Genomic DNA, 20,211 nt, shown 5'->3' on the forward strand with positions numbered 1-20,211 from the left:
TATAGTTGTTAGACAGGCCCTGATTCAATAAGCACAGCAGATGTTACCTTACACAATCTGCTTGGGTGATATTTGAGTGGGCAAATCCGCCAAGATAATAGATGATTCATGACTGAAGCAGGGACTTTAGGGATGTGTGTGTGTGTGTGTGTGTGTGTGTGTACGCGCACCTGGATGTGTATAATGTCTAAGAGCTCTGACTTATTGCTGAAACAGTTTTCCTGCACTGGGATTCATCTATTCAGCAAAACAATATTGTTTTAACACTGTTCAAAAACACTGTCCTAAGGGCTTTCCATATTTCCCTCATTTAATTCTCAAACCTATGATATAGTAACTGTTATGATTCCCATAACACAGACAAAAAACTGAGGCATAGAAAAGTTGAGTAACTTGGCCTAGGTTATATAATTAGTCAACAACAGAGTACAAAGATTCCAAAATTGTGTAGCATTTGAGAAATACGTCTGCAGATTCCTTGACTCTCCCCATAGATTTTTAGTCAATCTGAAAGTCTGGCCATGAGTTAAAAGAGATGTTGGGAAAGTGCTGGAGACCAGTGCTTTCCAAACCGTACTGAGCGTATAAACCATTTGCAGATCACGTTAAAGTATAGATCCCGATTCAGTAGCCGCGTGGTCCTGCATTTCTAGCAAGCTCCCAGCAGATGCTTATGCTGTGGGCCCGTGGAGCACAGAGAAGCAAGGCTGTAGATTTATTTATAAGGAACACGAGGACCAAGGACAGTAACTTCTCCAAGGCCACGTGGCTAGTGTAGGGGCAGAGACTGAACAAATATACCAGTCATCAGTGAAGTTCAAAGATCTACAGGGTGAAAGGTTTGGCTCAGATGCCAATGACAAAAATAAATACCAAGGTAATTTTTAAGGCAATCTTTGAGCCACAGGTATTGATAAATGATTACAGAAACTAGTGTTTCTTAGTGTTTTGTCACTTGCTTATTTCGTGTTTTCCTATACCCATGTCTTGGATTGAGCTCCTCAGAAGCAGAGCCTGAGGTGGATGTTCATTAGGATGCCATCCCAGGAAAGCCAGTGGGGAGTGGGGCTTTGTGACGGGGAAAGAGGCCACGCAAGGATGTGGTATCAAGTGAAGTCCCACGGAGAATAACTGGTTGAGTCCCCCAGGGAGCTATGTGGGCAGTGTAGGTCATACTCAACTGTCATCTTAGTTCATTCAGGCTGCTGTAAAAAAAAATACCACAAACTGGGTGGCTTACATAACAGAAATTTATTTGTCACTGTTCTGGAGGCTGGAAAAGCCAAGATCAAGGTGTTTGTCCACTTGGTTCCCGGTGAGGGGTCTCTTCCTGTATCCTCACATGGCAGAGGGAGATCATCTCTCTCATGTCTCTTCTTAGAAGGGCATTAATCCCATTCATGTAGGTTCCACCCTCATGACCTAATTACCTCCCAAAGATCCCCACCATACCATCATGTTAGGGATGAGGGCTTCAATGTATGAATTGGCGTGGGGGGCGGTGGCACATTCAGTCCATAGCAGCTGTCTAGAACTGTTCTGTCCAAGACAGCAGCCCCTAGCCACATGTGACCACTGAGCCCTTGGAATGTGGCTAGTCCCAAATCAGTATACTGCAAGTATGAAATACATACTTGATTTTGAAGACTTAGTACAAAAAATGAAATATCTCATTAGTAATTTTTAATATTGATTCCATGTTGCAGTGATAATATTTGGACTATAGTGGGTTAAATAAAACATATATTCACAATTATTCTGTTTAGTTTTGATTTTTTAAGAAGGAAGCTATTAGAAAATTTACAATGACATAGGTGGATAGCATATTGCTATTGGACAGTGCTGGTTTATGCCTTGGCACCCACCGGTGGGTAAAGGCATTGGTTAAGGCATTTCTAGCTCTCCTTGATCTCGGGCAAAACTGGCTTCAGCAGCTTATGATGGACAGTGCACCACAGGTGCTGGGATGTTGGGAGCAGGAGCACACTGGGAGTCCAGGGGCAACAAAATGGGGAAGGGATCCAAAGGGATATGGTGGTATACTGACATTGTCTGTTATAATCTGTGTAATACTTGTGCACCGATTTAGTTATATTTTTAAGAACTTTCTTTTAAAATGAAAGTTCACCATAAGCAATAATATTGGTGGCATCTCAGGCTTGATATGCTAGAAATATTTATTCCTAAGTTACATTAAAATAAACACATAACTATTAAAGTAGAATGATATTTATCTCCTGTCCCACCAATGGCGTACATTATAGAACATTCTGGCAAAAACCAATGTTCATTAATCTTCGGCAAAGGAATTCCGTTAAAAGAATAGTTAATCATTCTCTGATATGTGTAATTATGACTCTCCTTCCCTTCGATTTTATGAAGCCATTTGAATTCCTTCAATGTGTTACTTTGACACTTAGTGCAATGTTTATGCAGCAATCATAAAAATTAATTGTGTTCCTTTTTGAAACTATTTAAAATCCCCATCCTTGGCCGGCCTTATTGATATGTGCACATTAAAGTATGACTATGTGACAATAATAATTTTACAACAATGAATAAATGTCAAATTAATTATGTCAAAATAGTAATTTGTCTGCTTCCTTTGTAATATGTATAATTATTAATTTTGGGGAAGTGTGCAGAAAATATTAAGTATATTGTCAGAACTGAGGCTCAACCTCTGAAATGAAGTTTACTGTTCTTCCGAAATTTATTATTCAGGAGTTTCCTTTTTGGCAGGGTCTGTTGCGTGGTGGCCAATTACTTTTAGGGAAACTCCAGAGTATATGTCAGATTACAAACCAATGGCTAGGAAGTATCAATGGAAATGTCAGAATTTCCTGTTCATGAATAAAGGAAAATATTCTTGTTACAAAAATGCAGTGTTCAAGTGTATCTGTGAATACTTGCTTATACAGGACATCTACTCTCTGAGTGCTGAATGCTTTTGCATTCAACAATATGTCATGGGTAAACTTCCACGTCAGTATATGCAGATGTGCCAATTTTTCAGAATGGCTGTGAAGCATTCTATAATATATCCTGATCATGTGACTCTAATCAAAATTTATTAGCCATTTCCTATTGATGGGCCATTGTCTCCAGTTTGTTAATATAATTTGGTACATTCAGCATCCTTGTACCTATATTTTTGCTTATTTATATGTGGATTAATATCTCAATGTGGAATTGCTGGGCTGATTCATTTAAAAATGCTGTCAGTAAACAAAGATAGGTAAAGTTAAGATTTGAGACAATATAGTTGCAATCTCTCTGTTCCCTCCAGTGGTTGTCTGAGGTATTCCAGCATAAATAATAAATGTGCTTAATTAAAAACAAAAATTAACCAAAAAAAAAAAAAAAGACACCCCTGCCCAAATTTTAATTTTAAATTCTTATTTACAAACACTAATTGTTTCTTGTTTTCCCTGCCTTTGCTATGAACTTTAATTTTTAACTGTAACCTAAACCACCTTTAAAACAAATCATTTATTCCTAGGGTTTGCTATGCCATAATGACTTGGTTATTTGGATGATGGATCTGTCATATCTGAAAACAAACTAGTTATCTTTTGAAATTTATTTCAACATGCATTATCTAAACTACCAAAGGTGAGAATACTGCATGGATAAATATGATAAAAAATATGATGGATTTAGAAGCATAGCACTCAGGTTTAGTATTTAGTCATTTTTATTATATTGTTGGGTCGAAAATATAAGAGAAGCCCAGCAGAGGAACTGTTAAGACTCCTTGGAGTTTTTGTTTGCTCTCTTGCCTTGGGTAGAGGTAATTCTAGCCTAGAAGCTCTTGAATGCTTTACAAGTAATGGAAACCAAGTGGGAAAAGCATGTTCTATATTTTAATTCTGACATCCTCATAGAAAAAAAAATTAAAGATTCAGAATACTTGGCTGTGATTCAGTACCTAAACACTTCCTGGTGTTTTTCAGAATTCCCTAGAGACACATAAATGCTTCTGTGCTAGAGGTACCCATTGTTGCTGCACACTTAGGCCAGTTTATCAAACTAACGAGCTCAGGAGTGATGCTATTTCCAGGTTCGACCCCATGAGGGAGGGACGGAGAGAAAACAAAACCAAAATTCAGACAGAACAGTAATCCTAAGGGCAGCCTGACGAAAAATTTATTAACTCATACAAACCAGATCTCACCCAGAGTAATATCCTTTGTGGAGATTTTACTCTACAAATCTTATGCCATCTCGGCAAGTCCAAGCATTATAGATAAGGTGCTGTGGTTTTCACACCGGGTGATGTTTATTGATCTAGACTTAAAAAACAGTACTGCAGCACGGTGCGGCTTTTCCACTAACACAAGATTTGCAAATAACGACGGAATGGAGAGAATCTATTTTCATCTTGTTAGGGGCCTATTGCTTTTTTAAAAATTAACAGAAGGGGGAAGGAGGCTTTAAAATTCATTTAGAGGAATATTTGAGTTTGGAATTTGAATGATGGGTAAGACTGAGGGAAAATAGTGAGTTTCTGTGTAATTTCTGTCATCAAAACAACCACTGTGTTAGAGCAGGAGATACAGTATCGATAGATAATGAGAAAAGAAAATAGAACTTACACACATTTGTATTTCTTAAAAGCGTTTGTTACCTATTATTTTCTGGCAGTGTAGGCAAAAATTAGATACATATATTGGATACACTTTGATTGATGGCAACGTATCATATAATTTAAAATGGGAGGCTATCTTACAGGTTTGCTTCATGCAATGCTTCATTATTTTGAAATTCAACTGGTGTTTAATGGATTATTCAAAGATTGTCAATCAAACGTTAAAAAAAAAACTCTCAGAGTTGACTTGCTACAGTTTGGTTTTAATGTTTACAATATAACCAAATATGAATTTTTGAGCTTGTAAAGTTGTTTTTTTAGCATTATAAATTTGGCAGCTTTCTCTTTCTCCTCTTTCTCCTCTTTTTTTTCCTCTCTTTCCCCCACTTCTACAACAAATTTACAGAAGTAGGAAGCCTTCTGTGTTAATTTTATTATTTGCCTATTTTAAAAACTTTCTTTCAGGCATATTTTAACATATAATTCAGATGAAACATGATCATTTTTAATTTATTTTATATTTTTTTGTCTCATGGTAGAAAAATGAAACATATATATGTGTGTGTATATACATATACATATGTATATATAAATACTCTGCTAATATTTTTTAACTTTTATATTTGTGCTCGAGAGGAGACATTTTTCCTGGAATGGATTTTTTCCTTTTTAAAGAAAGTCGAGTATTATGTATATAACTCCTGCATTCCTGGTTATGTTTTTTAAACCTTAAAACATTATTATTCACATTAATGTTCAAAGTATTTTTTCTTGAGGAACTACCTATTTTTTTTTTTATAATGGCCTAGGTTTCAATAGTAACAGTTTATAAACACTGATGATAAAATTTATGTTCTTGGACCTTCAGATCATGATGAATTCTCTTTGGAAGCTAAACAAGAACATTTTCTTTCTCAACTTAATGGTCATGCCTGATATTTATTCTAGCCACATGGTCCACTATTTTTGCCTTAAAAAGGCATGCTTGTTTGATTGTGTTTTTATGTCATCAGTAATTTTAAATGTGAGTCATGAAGCCCACGATTTACTCAAATACACTTATTTATTTATCATTTTGCTACAGAGTCAGCCCTCTGATTCTGGGGGTTCTGCATCCAGGGATTCAACCAACCATGGATGGAAAAATATTTGGGGGGTGGGGAAAGAAAAAATAACAATTCAATGATAAAAAATAATACAGATAAAAACAATACAGTATAACAACTATCTACTTAGCATTTGCATTATATTAGATACTATAAGTAATCTAGACATGGATTAAAGTACATGGGAGGATGTTGGTAGGTTATATGCAAATATGACACCATTTTATATATGAGATTTGAGCATCTTTGGATTTTGGTATCCCAGTGGGTTGGGCCTGGAGCTAATCCCTAGTAGATACTGAGGGATGACTGTATATGGCTGATGCTTTGGGGAGAAGACTTTGGATTTAGTATAAATTGAAACTTAAAGCCTAGGTTTGCAATTAAGTATAATTTTCTGCTATAATTCTGGAAACACAGAGAGTATGAAAAAACCCTTTAGGGAAGCAGATGCTGTTCCTCCCCAAAATGTGTAGAGCAGGACTGCCCTAGCCCAGCTGGTCACCAGAGCTTCCTAGGGACCTCTTAATAATGCAGATTCCAGGGCCAATACCCCCGGGAGAATATGGGTCAGCAAGTTTGTATGCTTCATTCAACCAAACCAAACCAAACCCAAAAAACTTTCCAAATGCTTTTGATAATTAACCACATTTGGGAATCATTGGTGTTTAGTAGGGTATGTGGACAGGGAAGGGTAAAATTATAAATCAAGAAAATGGAGGAAATGTCTTTTATGAAGTCACTATGCCAATTTTTTAGCAGTTTTTATTTTTTTAAATTAATTTTTAAATTGACAAATAAAAATTGTATGTATTTATCATGTACAACAGGTTGTTTTGAAATATGTATCCATTGTGGAATAGCTAAATTGAGCTAATTAACTTATGTATCCCCTCACATACTTTTCATTTTTTTGTGGTGAGAACACTTAAAATCTACCCTCATAGTAATTTTCAAGAATTCAATACTACATTGTTATTAAATAGAGTGAGCATGTTGCACAATAGATCTCTCTAGCTTATTCCTCCTGTCTAACTGAAATTTTGTATCCTTTGACCAACTCCTCCCCAATCCTCTCAGCCCCCAGCCTCTGGTCACCAGCATTCTCCTCTCTGCTTTCAGTTCAACTTTTTTGATTCCACATATAAATCTGATCATGAAGTAATTGTCTTTCTGTGCCTGGCTTGTTTCACTTAACATAATGTCCCCCAGGTTCATCCATATTGTTGCAAATAACAGGATTTCCTTCTTTTTAAAGGCTGAGTAGTATTCCATTGTATATGTATACTACATATCCATTCATCTACTGATGGACACTTAGGTTGATACCTTGGCTATTGTGAAAAATGCTACAATAAACATGGGATTGCAGATATCTCTTCAACATACTGATTTCATTTCCTTTGGATATAAACTCAATAGTGGGATTGGTGGATCACTATGCCAATTTTGATATCATTAAATTAGTACTCTTTCAAGTGCATTTTCTTAATATTTAACTTCTTGGAACAGTAGCAAACATTTATATTGTGTTCATCAGGGCAACTCTAGGGTGTGTGGGTTTCAGGAAAACATTTTTTTGGAGGGCTCTTGTCTGTATAAACATTTTCATTAAAAAATATATTATGGGCCGGGCATGGTGGCTCACAGCTATAATCCTAACATTTTGGGAGGCCAAGATGGGAAGATTGTTTGAGGTCAGGAGTTTGAGACCAGCCTGATCAAGAGCAAGACCCTGTCTCTACAAAAAATAGAAAACTTAGCCGGGTGTGGTGGTGCACACCTGTAGTCCCAGCTACTTGAAAGGCTGAGGAAGGAGAATTGCCTGAGCCCAGGTGTTTGAGGATGCTGTGAGCTGTGATGACACCACTGCACTCTAGCCCTGGTGGCAGAGTGAGACCTTGTCTCAGGGGAAAAGGAGGAAATTATAAAAGCTGTGGGCCTGTACGAGGTATGGCGATTCCTCAAAGGAGAAGAGAAGAGGTAGTTACACATTTGTTTATTGTGCACTAGAGCTTGGAACAATTCTTCGTTAGTGTCTGGGCACCACTGTGTCCTACTCAGGTCCGGCAGCCATCTCTTCATATTCTTCATTGTCTAATGTGCTGATTCAGGCTAATTTCATTTTTTCCACCAGGAGAACAAGGTAGCAACACTGTTTTTTTTGCAGTGCTGTGCTCTTTGCAACCTGTTTGTACTGAGACAATGTAGCCCCTCTTGACTCTGCAGCCCTCAATACCACGTACACCGTCACCTTTGATGCTGCTTCATTCGTTGGACTGACCCTGAACCCTGCCTGACTTCCAATGACTGTCTCAAAGGTTGTGACTAACAATGGTGACCACAAATGCAAGTCTTACCCAGTGTGTGCAAGAAGATGTGAATGGTGATTCCTTTTCTGGCTTGTGAAGTTTACCATTTGGAACTTCAGAACAGCAAATCTGAGTGTATTTTTTCTTTAGGTGGTAACACTGCATTCCTAGTATGTTGACCTCACTGCTACCTTCCACACCGTCACCGATGGGGAATGGGCAGCGAGGGAGCAGAGGGTTGTCATTCATACAAGGCTTAAGACCTGGTGAGGAAAGCATGCCAACATCACCGTGGCGATCAGAGGTAGGGAGGACATCACTTGGAAAGGCCCATTGGCCTGGGGGAATAATGGTTTTTAAAGCCCTTGGAGGAGGTAGGTGAGGGCTCCCCAGAGGACGGCCTGATGTGTGACATGGAGCTGGTAGCGGACATGCAGTGTAAAGGATGTCAGCTGCCACCTCCACTGTTGTCAGGTGCTGTAGACCAGAGGCAGCACGGTGATGGGCACACAGGCGAGAGCCTGGCCCATGGTCTAAAGGTTGGTCATAGTCTGGTACCCTCATGTTGTCCTGTGTCCAATATGAGTGAGAATCATCAAAAACAGTGTGTTGGTCATATTCTGCATGTTAATCCAGTGCAAACGCATACTGTGCTGGCTGACAGGGAGCCATCTGCTGGTCTCCTGGCACTGGGCCCCCCACATGACCCCATGCATGAAATTCAGGGCTCAATAGGGCATCTGGTTGACAGGTGCATGGAATGGAGGGCTGGGGTGCACCCTGAAGGGAGAACCCCAAGGGGTGGTCCATGAGCTCCTGGTCGGCGTTGGGCATCTCACCCAGTTGCTACTGCAAGTCCTCACCTCCCTGGGAGGGGACTTAGAGCACTTACACTTGGGGCTAGAGGAGGACTCTCACTTTCAGCACCTACCAGTGGTCCTGGTACTTGCTCTGTGCCTTGAACTGTTCTGTACACTTCACATAAATTGATTCATTTAATCCTTATTGGAAATACGAACTAATTTTTAATGAAATCCTTACTATTTCATAGCTGTGGAAACTGAGGCAGAGAGAAAGAGATTAAGTGTGTGCCAAGGCTATGCAGCTAGTAAGTAGTGCACAGGTATAGGATTAGATCAGTGGCAGAAAATCAAAGCACATTTTCCCTGCACAACTGAACATAGCTCATTAAATATTCTTTTACCTGTTTTAATAATTGCGTATTTGTGTAATTATTCAGTCAACGTCTACTGCCTTATTGACTGTAAACTCCTGAAGGGCAGGGGTTGTGTTTGTTTTTCTCACTGTTGGAGAAAAGACCAGGCAGAGTGCTTGGCACAGGTGCTTGGTACCTAATTTTTTGAAGAAACAAGACTAGTCCAGGGGCTGCCAGCTAGGCACCGACCACGCCTGCTACAGTAACTGTGGGTGAGCACTTTCCCTTCTTGAGTTCTATTTTCTCCATGAATCACTTGAGAAGCGGGAGTTTAATGAATGTTTCCTAAAATATAAGACATGGACCTGCCAGTGTGGGAAAGGATCTGGATGCTATGTGGACACTAGCTTTAAACAACACCAAGTCACAGTGAGAAAGTGATTCTTGTATCTTGTTCAGATACAGTGATGAGAAAATCTCCATTGCGTGCTACTGTAACTCAAATGCTTCTCTTCTCTTTCAATCTCCCCTTTTTAACAAAAGAGAGAAGTGTCCTCAATGCAAATTGCAGTATAGTAATACTGTTGAATACTTGAATATAGTAATACTGTTTTTTTTAGAAAAATTATTTATTTAATGGCTAGTATCTATTTATGGTATTTAGTCTTCATCTTCCTAAATAAAAGTCAAGCTGATTAAAGACAAACATTTAGTAAATAATTGGACAGACGGGAGGGATGTTAATACAGTAAAAATCATGCAGGTGAGATACTGGTAACATGAACTCTAAATGCTCTCCTAGTTCAAAAGTTCAATGTGTCTGTGTTTCTTTGTTGTTTTGGTGAAACTTCCTGTGGCTGACTTTTTTTTTTTTTTATCATATCTTAAACCTCTCAATGTGCTAGGTTTTAAAATCTTTTCCCCTTTGCTTGTGTGGTGTGTTCTTTGGTGTCCCAAGCAGAGACAAACTGTGATTGATGGTTATATGCGGATCGCCAGTCCTGGGTACTTTTCTGAAATGTGCCGCAGCAGGTTTCCTCGGCATCTCTCAATTCTGCCTAAAGAGAGATTTTAATTTGGTCATTATCATTTTCTGAATCTGGGCACGAGATAACATCAGCAGATTTTTGCTGAAGCCCAAACAAGAGAAATATTTAAGAGGGGTAAATGTGTCCCCAATAGTCATTCGAGGTCATGCTAGCATTCAAGGATTTCCAAACAAAGGAGATTATTTAAATAAGAAAAGTGATCATGGTTTCAAGCTTTGATGTGCTTTGAGAAGAAAAAGATATTTTAAAGACTAACCAAAATTGCATTTAATTTAATAGCTGAAGAAACACTTAAAATATAATGGCTTTAACAAAGAATGCTGTGATTTAAATCAATATATTCTAAGCATGGTCTGTTTTACCCATAGCAAATCTGAGATGCGACATTTTCTGGAAATAGGTCAAATTCTGAGTGTTTTGTATAAACACTATATCCCACTAGAGGGCGCAGTTTAGTTGTGTATTTAACATTTTTCCCCTTTTCATAAAAATAATAAAAAAATGACTATAGGGCTATGAATTCTGATACGATTCTTGTTGAGCATGTTATGAAATTTCCTCCCAGACATTGTTTTATTTCCAGCATATATGTGTGAAATTCCACTTTAAGAAGTATACATGACCCTGAATCTTTCAGTATGTATAAAGTCCCGGTGGTATTACGGTACAATAGAAGCAAAAGACATAAGTTTAAATTATTGTAATCCCATAGGTCTTTTGACTATTGTTCCTCTATATATGTTACTGCACAAAGAAAATTTATTGTAAATATTAATACTGTCTGTTTAGATCTTTTGTAAAAAGACAAAGAGAGGCAGTGTGGCCTAGGTGGGTGAGTCTGTCAGTGTTTCAGTGACTTTTGTCATCTAAAACAATATCCCGAATGGTCTTTCAATTTGTTTTTCAGGATTTCAGTCTCTTAGGCTTGTATTGTCTCCACGGTAATCATAGCATGCTTTTATTTTCTTTGATTCTAATTCTTCTAGAATCCTTACCTTTCTCTTCTGAGTTGGGTTTCTCAAACTATGTTGAGATGCTGATGTTCTTAAAACTACACCAAGCTATGCTACCTTTAAAAATAAATCATGACTTTACCTCTAATTTTAAGAGAAAAAAAATCAATCAATATGATTTTTCTCAATTTAAATTATTTTACTGCATTGCATTTTCCTAAACTGTTCCAGTTCAAGGCTGTAGTTTAATATGATATTGGTATAGCACAGACATGTAAAATTTAGTTGTTTAAAGCTTAGCAAATTAATTTTCAGGTTGTCGTACAAAAGACTTCAGATAAACATGTTTGGGAATTCTAAATTCTAAAGAATTTTAAATGCTAAAGTATTCTAAATGCTAAAGAATTCTAAATTCTAAGAATTCTAAATTCTTTTTTATTTTTGTAATTATACATATATGAACATATGCTTTTATAAAATTTAAATAATTAACATTTCATAATATAATTTTAACACAGGCAAAAATGATAGTCCCTCTTTATTCTTTCCTGCAAATCTTCTTTCTTCCCCAGAATTAGTTGCTGTTCAAATTTAAATGTATATGCTTGAGACATTTCCTATGCATGTGTGTAGTTGAAAAAGAAACCTTTACCTAGGGAATCATACTCTACATATTGATATGTTGCTTTTCCTAGTTAACAATGCGTCTTGGCAGTCTCTCCCCTTCACTACCTGTGGGTCTAGCTCCTTCTTTATAAGAGTTGGAGAATATTCCATAGTCTATATGGATGTTCTTTCATATATTTATCCAGAGAGTGGGGTTGGACCCACTTTTTAAATATTTTCAACAGCTCTGGAAGAGATAATCTTGTTTATACATCTGTGAGTGTTTCTCTAGACTTTCTAGTGGAGTCTCTTAATCACAGGGCAAGTTTATACTTTTTTTTGTCAGCATGTCTTCCCTCAGAAACCTATTCTTCCTTTCCTTTTCCTTTTCCTGTCTTGTATTTTCTTGTCTTGTCTTTTTGAGACAGGGTCTCACTCTGTTGCCCAGGATAGAGTGCAGTGGTGTCATCATAGCTCACAGCAACCTCAAACTCCTGGGCTGAAGCAATCCTCCTGCCACAGCCTTCGGAGTAGCTGGGACTACAAGCACACATCACTACACCTGGCTAATTTTTCAATTTTTTTTTTTTTTTTTTTTTTGAGACAGAGTCTCACTTTGTTGCCCAGGCTAGAGTGAGTGCCGTGGCGTCAGCCTAGCTCACAGCAACCTCAAACTCCTGAGCTCAAGCGATCCTCCTGTCTCAGCCTCCCGAGTAGCTGGGACTACAGGCATACACCACCATGCCCGGCTAATTTTTTTTTCTATATATATTTTTAGCTGTCCATATAATTTCTTTCTATTTTTAGTAGAGATGGGGTCTTGCTCTTGCTCAGGCTGGTCTCGAACTCCTGAGCTCAAACGATCCGCCCACCTCGGCCTCCCAGAGTGCTAGGATTACAGGTGTGAGCCACCACGCCCGGCCTATAATTTTTCAATTTTTTATAGAGATGGAGTCTTGCTATGTTGCTCAGGCTGGTCTCACACTCCAGACCTCAGGTGATCCTCCCACCTCAGCTTCCCAAAGTGCTGGAATTATAGGCGTGAGGCACTGCACCTGGCCTTATTTTCCCATTTCTTGACACTGGGAGTTACCTGAGACCTAGGAGATAGTCACAGAAGTTTCCACGAGGATCCACCTGAAGCTTGTGAGAGGGTGGGAAAGCTTTTGAGCCTCTTTGTGTGGATTTCATGAGAAACCTCAGCTTCCAGTTTCAAGGATATAGCGAGGTCTAAGCCGATTCAACTTCTTTGAGAGAAGTACTGTTGGAGACCATTATTCTGAAAGGTAAATCTTCTGTGTTAAAGAAAAAAATGAGAATTCAATTCTGCAGACTTTTGTTGAGTACCTAACCTATGTAAGCTGCTGTGTCAGTCAAGGCTTCGTAGAAAAAACTAAGTTAAATGAGGTCTGTTCCCACAAAGAGGGCAACAGTGCCAGGGGGCTAAGATGAGCACACAACTGAATCTAATCCCGGCCCAGTCAAGCCAGAGACAGTGCAGCTGGCCAGAGGTCTTCCGTGTTGCCAAGGAGGGCGGGGGGAATGAGAAGATCGGGGGCGGGTGGAGAGAGAGTAAATGTGTGAGGGCGTGTGTGTGTGTGTGTGTGTGTGTGTGAGAGAGAGAGAGAGAGAGAGAGATTGATTTGAGAATGAACGAGAGAGAAGAGAATGAGAGACAGAATTAGAGAGCAGCACGCATGCTATCAGATCGGCCTTGAGAGCTGGGTGGCCCTCCCACCAGTGATGATGGAGAGGGTGGAAGTGGCGTAGCTGGAACAGCATAAACTATTATTTTGGAAACTGCATGGATATTGCTGTAGAAAATTTAGGAAATAAAAATGATAAAACATCCTATTAATTCACCCTCCCTAAGACAATCACTGCTATAGTTTTGGTGTATTTCTTTGGAATATTTTTCCTAATGCATATTTTATAATAGCAGGGTCCATGCATCCAAGCTTTGGGAGTCCCACCTGGGTGGGAGGTCCCACCCAGCTGATACGAATGGGTCCAGAGGCCCCTCCCCACACCCCTCCAGAGCTCTCTGTGAAGGGCCAAATTGCCTGTTGAAGAGGAGCTCTGGTTGCTAATACTATGAAACTAGATTCTCCTTCCTCAAGTGCAGAGATGGCTCTGTCTATGGGATTCACAAGTGCTGATCACCATCTCTGGGAAGCCCCGTCCAATGTTGCAAAGAGAAAGTCAAACAAGTTGAATGTATGTATCAAAACATGTACATATCTGTCTATGCTTGTCAAGGTATCAATCAAGACCGTTAGGCAATTTTTCTCCACAGGGCTTCATCGTTCTGCTGCAGGAATAGTGGGAAGGGATGGTTGGGAGAATTCTGGATTAAGGGAGAAGTTTCTATTCTTCTATCAAGCATTTTTTGTTGTTGTTGTAGGTACCAGGAGGACAGGGACCATATCTATTTGAGAATGTTTGTCTTCCATCCTGGGGAAAGTCATCCTCCCCAAAAGAACAGGTCAAATGTTTCCTTCTAAGTGTAGCAAGAAACAGAAGACAAGTTGATATTTTTTCTCATTAGAGACATTTTGAAACTTCAGATTCTGCAATTACATTTAAACCTAATTTTAATGGAATGTAGTTTGGACTAGCATTTTGACAGGCAAAAGAGAGAGCCTCTTGGAGAGATGAATCAGCATATATAAAAGTGGGATAATAGATATACTGGCGGGGGTGGGGGGGAGGTCCATGGGGAGGGACAACTCTGGATTGCCTGACTTGGATGGAACAGATGGAAGCCTCTAAACATCCAAAGGTGCCATAGGTGTGGCTCCTCAAGAACTATGGTGGACATTTGCTATTTCTTTTGGTTGTTCAAATCCTTTTTTGCTCTTTTTCCTATTCTTGGGAGATGCTCCGCATTATAAGTCCTTGTCATCTACCACAGAAGGCAGAGGCTCACTTTCCCAGCCTCCCTTGCAGCTAGAGCACAGTGACTCTCACACACCCCACCCAGATGCTGAGATTCCTGCTGGGGAGCTGAAGCAGGCAGCACGTGGGATCCACGCTGGTGAGTGCTGTGCGAGCTCCATCCCAGCTCTGAGCCGGCAGCTGCAGGGGCTTTCACGGCAGCGTTCAGAGCCTACACAGCAATGCAGGTGGCACAAGCGGCTGGGTCTGAGTCTAGAGGGGGTCCAAGGTGTCCTACATGAGTAGTTCTGCGGTGTGCTTTTGGGAGTTCTTCCTGGCTGAGCTGTCCCCACTCCTGGTTCTCTGTCCCTCATGAAGATTCTCTGATCAAAAAATATCCTTGATTAAATTCCTTTTCCACTCGAAGTAGCCAGAAATGGTTTCTGTTCCTTGCAACCCTGATTCCTGACTTTAGGATGGATGTATTTGAGGAATGGTGGGAAAAGAGGCTGGGTGAGGTATTTGTGATGTAATTTGACACTGAAAAAAACCTCTCTATAGATATTCATTGGCTATAGTAACAACCTTTAATATACTTAGGCAATTCATAGAACATTATATTAAGCATATGAAAAATTATGTAGCCTTAGTAATGACAAAATTGCAAATAATATCAGATCCTATTTTTACTTCAGGAAAAGATTAAAAAGAAGATGTTCAGTGCTGGTAAAGATGTGGGAAAGTACCCTTCGGATTCCAGAAACTTTCTGGAAGGAAATCTGACAGTAAGTACTACAACTTGATATGTCTTTGTGCTTTGGTTCAGCAGTTTCACTTGTAGGAATTTATCTAGGGCAATAACTGGATAAGTACATTAAGATATATGTGGTAGAATGTTCATTGCACTGTTGTTTAGTGAAAATCTGAAAGCACTCAATGGCTCATCAATATGGGATTGACCAAAAAAATTATTATATAATATGATTTACAATGTAGGTAAGTATTATCCATTCAAATGGATAAGTAATCTTTAACTATTATAGTGGAAATGTGTCCATAAGATATTGTTATATGAAAAAGTCTATCAAGCAATATGTGTATCCATTGGTGTTTGAGAGGGGTCTAATAAAATAAGAGCCTTCTTTTGTGTCTAAGTTCTGAATCAATCGAGAGATAGCCACAAAAGTCAGATGGACAGGATAAAAACATCAGCTTTATTACTGATGAGTGTTTTATTGGAAGATGTAGCTTAAGGGTGTGTCCACATAGGTTTGTTATGGCTCGCCCAGGCGAAAGTTGTATGTGTCAAAAATTGCTGCCTCAAAGAGGGGCAGAGAAAAAGGGAGCAAATTGTAACCAGCCTTTCAATATGTTAGCTGGCCTAATTGAGAAATGTGGACCAATGGCTATCAGCCATTGATCAGTTAACTCCTTTGTGGGGTGGGGATAGTGTTACAGTAATTGTGGTCCCTCTGCAATGAAACACAAGGAATAGGGGATAAGTGTTCCTGCCCCTAGCATTATCACCTGATTCCATTTCTGTTATTGAAAATGTGTATACGTTTGTATAGGTAGATATAAAAATAAGCCTGAGATAGATGTGTGAAAAGTAGTTTCTCTGTGAGTTAGGACTGTGAGGGAGACTTTCAATTTCTCTTTATTTGACTTGTAAAAATAAACAATAATTATTTCTTGTGAGAAAAAAACCCAAATGTATTTCCATTAGAAAATTAAGTTTCTGTTCATATTGTATATAATTCATACTTTATGTAAATGGAATTTAGTTATGCAGCAAGTATCTTTCATAGTTAGCTAAATACTGAAAATCAATGCGTACGGGTTCCCTGTTGAAAATAATTACCGGGTTTCTTAACGCATTCTCCAATGTCCTTTCAATGTTTGGATATAAACCAAGCCCCTCCTACGCTTTCCCTCCGATCCCTTTACAAATCCTCTTTATTAAAACACATTTCTCATGTTTCCATCATACCTTGAGTGAGAAGTCACACTCGGCACGCTAATTTACTGTGCAAACACATAAGTAGCAGGTAGGTATCAGGATTGAAAAATAAAGCCATTTACAAATAATTATTCTTTGAGAGAATCTGAAGGCAGTAAATCTGGAATCTGGCAAACCTACCTCCCAGATTTTGCTATGGTAGGGACTGTTTCACATGCAGTTCAGCTACATTCAAAAGAAAATTAAAAAAGAAAAAAAAAGAAAGAAAAGAAAAAGGCAAATGATTGGCATAAGAGGATTACTGGTCTTTTTCACTTACCTTTTCATTCTCCCCTGCTCAATCAGCTTGCATTTAGGACTAAAAATAAACTGATTTAAACTCACACCTGAAAAATCAGTGAGCTTTCGGAGGTAATGACAAGGAGGGCCGTATCTTTTGTTTTCAGACTTTCAGTATCAAAACCTGCTTTTTCTACTTCCACCACCCTTTACTGAAGTCCTACCTAGTCCCAGGCAGATGGTAGACAACGGCAGCTGTTCATTCAATATCTACTCTCTTTTCTTTCTTAGCAGCAGAACCCCAACTTTTTTCAAGCATGCAATGTGTCCAGATACCAAACATGCTCTTCCCCCATCTCTCTTGCAACCGTGGCACAGTTCTAATCAGTAAGACTAAAGCTGGGCTTCCTATGAAAACTGCTTTCCTGGTACTGTGCAGTTCCTTCCTACTCTCCCCTCCCCACTGTTCCTTTGCCTTTCTCATCCTTCACATCTGGAATATAGATGTGAGGCCTGGAGGAGATGCAGCTGTTTTGTGACCATGGGGATCAATGCCTCACGCTGAGGGTGGTGGAGCAGAAAGAAGAAAGTCTGGGTCTTAGGGGCTTCATTGACTAGCCCTGGCCTGTCAACCTCTAGACTTCCTGTTGTACAAGACAAATAAAATCTCCACTTTTTAATCCACTAACTTAGAATTTTCTGTTATTTGCAGCCAAAAGCATTCTTTCTAAAAAATGGAGGTGAAATTCATGTAACATAAAATTAACCATCTTAAAGTGAATAACTGAGTGACATTAAGTAGGTTCACAATGTTGTATGACCACCACCTCTATCTAATTGTAAAACATTTTAACCCCCAAACCAAAAGAATTCTTAACTAACACAAGTGTTGGGCCAATATTGTCTCATCAAATCCTCCCAATGGTCCTAATAAAGTGGGTATTTAGTACTGGACATTCTTCATCTCAGTGTGCCCTCTCCCTTCTGCAGGTAACGGCCATCATTTCCCTCTGCAGAACTCTCTTCCCAACAGTCTGTTCGTGCAGCGTTGATTCCACCCATGGCTCCATCATGAGCATATGGACAGCCAGAGCATCACTGAAGTAGGGGTGGGTTTAGGGATGGGCACATGACACAACTCGGGCCAAAGTTTGAATGGCTGGGGAGGGAGGTTCTATTTTTCTTTAGAAAATGGGGAAGCTAGGAGCAGCTGGCCACCGTATGGAGCTGGTCGGCCTGAGGGCACAGCTGGTATGGGGAAGAGCTGAGCCAGGAAACAGAGATGTCAGGTCCTGGCGAGGTTCTTGAGCTCCCAAATCTGGCTGTGCTAGAAGCCAGTCTATCTTCTATACTTTCAAGTATTTGAGTCAACTAATTTTCTTTTTAAAGTCCGTTTGAATTGGCTTTTCTTTCTTTCTTTCTTTCTTTCTTTCTTTTTTTTTTGAGACAGAGTCTCGCTTTGTTGCCCGGGCTAGAGTGAGTGCCATGGCGTCAGCCTAGCTCACAGCAACCTCAAACTCCTGGGCTCAAGCAATCCTACTGCCTCAGCCTCCCAAGTAGCTGGGACTACAGGCATGCGCCACCATGCCTGGCTAATTTTTTTTTTCTATATATATGTTTTAGTTGGCCAGATAATTTCTTTCTATTTCTAGTAGAGACGGATCTCGCTCTTACTCAGGCTGGTCTCAAACTCCTGACCTCAAGCGATCCACCTGCCTTGGCCTCCCAGAGTGCTAGGATTACAGGTGTGAGCCACCGCGCCCGGCCATGAATTGGCTTTTCTATCACTTACGATCATAACAGTATTGCCACTCCTAGCAGTAGCAGCAGGAGTAGCAGTAGCAGCAGCACTGGTAATATTGCCCCTGTTTTACAGATGTGAGACGTGAGTTCCAGGAGTATATGATTTGCCCAAGACCACGCAGCTTTGAACTCAGGCCAGCATCACCCCAAGGCTGGTCATTATTACTACTGAGAAATCCCTTTCCCGCGTCTGTTCCCTGTGGGCTGTGTCCAAAGACAGGGAGTCAGACTCCACCATCTTGTTAGTGAATGTGGATCTGCAGTTCTCCGAGCTTCCACGCTGGAAACACTTGTTGGACTTAGGCAAGAAGAAAAGAAACATTTCCTTGAATAGATTAATTTTTGGACTTGGTATTTATAATTAGCTAGTTTGGAGTTTAGTTACAGTAACCTCTGTGGGTTATTTATTTGATCACACATGACTCTGATGCAAAACGGCTTTGATTTGGTTTCCCGGCGACCCACATGAACCGCATCATTAGGCAGTTGGTAGAGGTCTGACTAATTACAAGAAATAAAAAGGAAAGTCTAAACACCCCTCCACTCCTCAGATATTCTTTGCAGAACATGCTTTGCTGGGCCCTGGACTAGTTCGTGAAAATGTGTCACTAACAAAATATGGAAGAAGCAGAAGAGCCTAATGGAAACAGTTTTATTGAGTGCCTCTGTGACAAAAATATCTTCAAAGGGAGTTCTATCAATTTTATTAAGCTACATTGTGCACTTTTACATGACAAGCATATCAAGCACAATAGCATTTGAATTAGCAATCAAGTTTTAATAGTATTTGACACTTCCCCACCTTGTACTGGCAGAAGCTGTCTCTCCGAGGAGAGACACCATGTGAGGAACAGTCAGCTCCAACGGGGAGATGGGTGGCGTCCGAAAGTTCATTTGCGAACTGGCTGGTGGTTTCTCAGAACACATTTTCCTATGGTAAGAATGGCATTTAGTGTCCTGTGCTGACACAGAAAAGCCAATTTGGCCCATTTTTACTAACTAAGCGGCTTTGGTTGCAAATAACAGAAACTAACCCTGGTTAATTTAAGCCAAAGAGAATGTACTGGAAGGATATTGGGAACTGTGAATCGCTGGGAAGGCTGAGGATCTAAATGTTCCAAGAGGCAGCCCCGGAGTGTTACAAAGCAACACCCGTAGGAACAGTCACCATCTTGATTTCTGGTGTCACGACTACCCAAACCCTGCTACTCCAGTGGGTCCCCACCTTGGTGAGTGGCACCTCCATTTACCCAGTCCCTCAGGGCGACACGTTGGAATAATTCCTGACTATTCTGTTTCCCTCACAATCCACATTGACTCCTTCAGTAAATTTAGTCACCTCTGCCTTCTAAATATACCCAGAGTCTGACCGCATTCCGTAACCCCCATGGTTATTACACTGGTTCTGGGCAGCATCATTTTATAACTAAAATATCACCATCACCTCCTCGCTGGTCTTCCTTTCTCCTCCTTCCTCCAGTCAGTCTATACTTTACCCATTGGCCAGCATGATTGTGTT

The sequence above is a fragment of the Eulemur rufifrons genome, chromosome 20 (genome assembly GCF_041146395.1).
Source record: "Eulemur rufifrons isolate Redbay chromosome 20, OSU_ERuf_1, whole genome shotgun sequence".
Lineage (NCBI taxonomy): Eukaryota > Metazoa > Chordata > Mammalia > Primates > Lemuridae > Eulemur > Eulemur rufifrons.